Genomic DNA, 4502 nt, shown 5'->3' on the forward strand with positions numbered 1-4502 from the left:
TCATTTTAATGCTTTATGTCGTGTTGGATTGATCGTATCACGAATGGCTCGTATCATTTAGGTTCGTAAAACCTATTCGACTAAGGAGTATGTTTGGACAAAGAGTTTAAGCGACTAGCTCCTTGAGGACATGACAAGAAGGTGGAGAGCCATGTAACCATATGCAACCCTAAGATTTTTGTGAAGAACTAATTGTAAGAGATCTTTACTTGACAATGGATAAAAGCTAACTATAAATTTATATTATATTAATCATATTATAAAGGGATTATATTGAATCAATATATGAAATAATAAAAAAATATTTATATATTTTAAGGACAATTAAACCCTCTCTAAATATTAAAAAATATATAACACATAAAAAGTTGCCAAAATTTTATTCTATCGTTAACAACTGGCAATTTAAATTTAAGGACAAATTGATTATTATTATTATTTTTTAATGAAGGTTTTCTGCGGTCAATTTTGATCGCCTCGATCACCACCGTCAATTAGCTGTGACGCACCCGCTAGCGCTTCTAAGTCACTTCCGCGGAGCGGTGCAACGCGTGAGACAGGAACCAGGTAACGGAAGGATGATTGAAATTACTAGATTGCCCCTCCATCTTCTTCTACATAAACCCGCCCCTTCCCCTGCTTCTCCGTCGTCTCTGCCTGCGTCTCCCTCCGCCATCCTCCTCCTCTTCGTAGATCGCGTTTCCATGGCCTCGGAGCTTGTCTACCGCGGCCACGACGCGCAGCCGCTGGGCGGCGGCGACTGCTACACCCCCAAGCCGGAGAAGCGCCTCGTGTGGCTTTCGCGCACGGTTCGTTACTTCCTACGCGAGCAGCGCCCCCTTTTCGTTCTGTTGGGTATGGCCCTCGCCGCCCTCTTCTTTGCCTTCTTCCCCCGCGGCCCCCCCTCTGGCGCCTTCCACTTGGCGACCGCCGATCCGAAAGGATGGAGACCCACGGAGCCCCGGCATCTGACGTCGTATGGCGGGCACAGCCACCACCGGTTCGCGGTCGATGCTGCGGGGAGGGGGTTCGTTGGGGAAAAGTTCCGCTGGGGCTGAAGCGGAAGGGGTTGCGCATCGTGGTGACCGGCGGGGCGGGGTTCGTCGGGAGCCACCTTGTGGACCGGCTAATTGCGCGGGGGGACAGCGTCATCGTGGTGGACAACTTCTTCACGGGGAGGAAGGAGAACGTTATGCACCATTTTGGGAACCCCAACTTCGAGCTCATCCGCCATGACGTCGTCGAGCCGATCCTGCTCGAGGTGGACCAAATCTACCACCTCGCCTGCCCCGCATCTCCCGTGCACTACAAGTTCAACCCCGTCAAGACGATCATATCCTTTTTTGTCCTTGCCTCTGATCATTTTCTCCGACTAGTCCATTGGTTAGGTTCTCTTTCAAATCTTACGATTTTGATCATCCGTCTTCTTTGAAAAAAAAAAGTGAATCTTAAATCCCGTTCCGGACTAGTTTTTCTTTACATAAAAAACATGTTTCTCGATCGAATTGCTTGTGTTCAAACCTTCCTTAGTTTTCCATCACTGATTTTTCGTCGTCGTCAGTTCTGACGAGTGAATTTTTGAATTTTTCGAACTTCTCATGGATGAACTATTGTTTCTAGGTTTTCGCAAGCAAAATAAATTCTTCTTGGGCTTCGTTTGTTCCCAGGTTGCTTGGATGATACTTCTTCGGCATCTATTAAATGTTGCCAGATTTTTAGCTGTCAAATGCGTTCCTTAACCTTTTTATTCTTCCACAAGACAAACGTGGTAGGGACCTTGAACATGCTTGGCCTGGCCAAAAGGGTAGGCGCTAGGTTCCTCCTCACCAGCACCAGCGAGGTCTACGGGGACCCCTTGCAGCACCCTCAAGTGGAGACCTACTGGGGCAATGTGAATCCCATCGGTATGCTTTCCTCTTTCCCTTAACATATCAAAACTGCTCAAAACATTTTGGAATTCTGCTATACAAACTGTTGAAAAAGAACATTTTGCTGGTTGGGTTTGAAATTGCAACCAGGGAATCAGTTTAACTCATCAAGCGATAAAGATATTATCTGTGTTCTTCGCAGGTGTTAGAAGCTGCTATGATGAGGGCAAGAGAACCGCTGAGACATTGACCATGGACTACCACCGTGGTGCTCAAGTCGAGGTCTTCAAGCTCTACTTGATCTATTCAAACACCATGTTACATAGCATACTCAGGATTCAACTATTTTTGTCTGTAGGTGAGAATTGCTCGGATCTTTAACACCTACGGCCCTAGGATGTGCATAGACGATGGCCGAGTTGTCAGCAACTTCGTGGCTCAGGTTTGCTACTTAAATTCTGTTGAGGTATTCCTTCACCGAACGATATCAATGGTTTATTGATGGAAGCTTGGTGCATTGACTCAGGCCCTGAGGAAGGAGCCATTGACTGTTTATGGCGATGGGAAGCAAACTAGGAGCTTCCAATATGTATCTGATCTGGTAGGCCATCAACTTCACCCTGTTCTTGAAATGTCTTACTTTTGTCAATTTGCTATACGAACTTCTTGCAAAGCCAACTCATGTCCAGTTAGCACTTTGCTTAATGGATTCTCCTTACGGCTTGTATAACGTGGAAATTTCAACTCTGAATTTGTTTATATTATCACTAAGACGAGTTGCTCATTCAATAATGCCCTAGGTGGAAGACTAGGTCAGGGGCTCAACCACTCTCATATGTTCAATTAATTGAAAACCGTGCTAAAAATAACCACAAGTTAGGTGACACGGTTTGAACAATTCTTTAGTCTTCTCAACTTTATCAAAATCTTTGAATGACTCTAGGGTTCCAAGACAACTCTATCAGCCCTGTAGTTGGTATTTCTCCTTTGTCAAAGATGATTAGTTGATCCGTTGGTAACCAATCCGATAATTTGCTGACCCACCTGCTACTGGATTCAGTTTAGGTTTCAAATTTAGCAATTATGCTTATGAATTGTTTTAGATCAAATTTTGAAATTGCTTTTTGATTCATCGTCTTGATCTTCCCTAAACAAAGTTAAATTGTGTAACATGGAACAGGTGGAAGGTCTGATGAGGTTGATGGAAGGAGAGCACATCGGCCCCTTCAACTTGGGCAACCCCGGCGAGTTCACCATGCTTGAGCTGGCAAATGTTGTGCAGGAAACCATCGATCCCAATGCAAAGATTGAGTTCCGCAACAACACGGAGGATGACCCCCACAAGCGCAAGCCAGATATCACCCGTGCCAAGGAAATGCTCGGGTGGGAGCCCAAGATCTCCCTCCGACAGGGTCTCCCGCTCATGGTCACTGATTTCCAAAAACGCATCTTTGGCGACCGATCAGATACCGCTGCCACCACCGGCGCCCGCGTTGGATCCACCTAAGTTGGCATTGCTCGTGTTAGCTATTGATTATCAATATTTGAATCGATCTGTTTCATCCAAGATAAAGATCACAGGAACCTCATTTTGGAGTTAAAAATGAGCATATTGAACAGGGTGATCACCTTCATATTAAGTATTCGTTTATTTGTAGCTGCATTGAAGTGGGATATATAGCACACTGTAATTTTGTTCTCTCTGGTTATAGTTTCTCAATTATTTTGGATCATAAAGTTCAGAACAAATGGTTTCTATGAATTTACAGTTTGTAAACTTCTAAATCTCTGTTTAATAGACATAACAAGATTATACATAGATTGTTTTTGCATTGTGAAGATAGTATTTTCTTCTTTGTTGTCTCACACCCCATCTGTCTACGAACCCAACGGCCGGCTACGAGCTTGCTCGCGTGCGTAACGATCGAGTGCAAGCATACCGACTACTCGCAAGCTCAACCGCAAGCTTGTTGAGTGCCCACATTTAGAAGCATTTTTCAGCAAGATGTCTGAATACCAGAGAATGCATGACTATCATCAGGATTCAAGAATAAAGTTCTAGGTCTGAGAATGCAATAAATTAAAAGGGCTAACATGACCATCAATTTTATCAGATATTAAAAGAGATTATTTTCATGAAACTAAACGAATCCGTGACTTTTAGGTTACACAATAATTTTATTGTTGTATCAAGACTTCCTTTGAAATGAAAGTGTATTAAAAAAGAAAATAAATAAATTTCTTAAAGATAAAATATATTAGATAAATAAAAAGAAAATGAAAGTTAAAAAACAGATAACGTTTTGCAATAAAAGGACGCTCATCATTTGATAAATCGTGAGATGAGCGTCTCTTTTCTAATTAATATCAAATATACGCCTCATGTAAAGTAAACTATTTAAAATATCCTTGAATTGGATTTTAAGATGGTAGTTGTAGCTACTACAATATATAATAAGCTAGTTACAACCTATTACACGTTGTAGTAACTATCTGTTAATTTCTATACGAATAATCTAATTAGATAATTTTCATTTAAAATATAGTAGGTGTCTCCTTTATTTTATTTATTAAAATATTATTTTAATTAAGTTATCTTCCCAATAGTAAAATCAATATAAGATCTCCAATAAT

General features: G+C 42.0%; 1 pseudogene; it reads left to right on the top strand.

Annotated features, from left to right (window-relative positions):
* Positions 1 to 657: 657 nt before the first annotated feature.
* Positions 658 to 3685, top strand: LOC141831511 (UDP-glucuronic acid decarboxylase 2-like; annotated as a pseudogene).
* Positions 3686 to 4502: the final 817 nt, after the last annotated feature.

This window comes from Curcuma longa, chromosome 7 (assembly GCF_044706935.1).
Source record: "Curcuma longa cultivar G26 ecotype Majalengka, Jawa Barat chromosome 7, ITB_CL_G26_1.1, whole genome shotgun sequence".
In the NCBI taxonomy this organism is placed as follows: Eukaryota; Viridiplantae; Streptophyta; class Magnoliopsida; order Zingiberales; family Zingiberaceae; genus Curcuma; species Curcuma longa.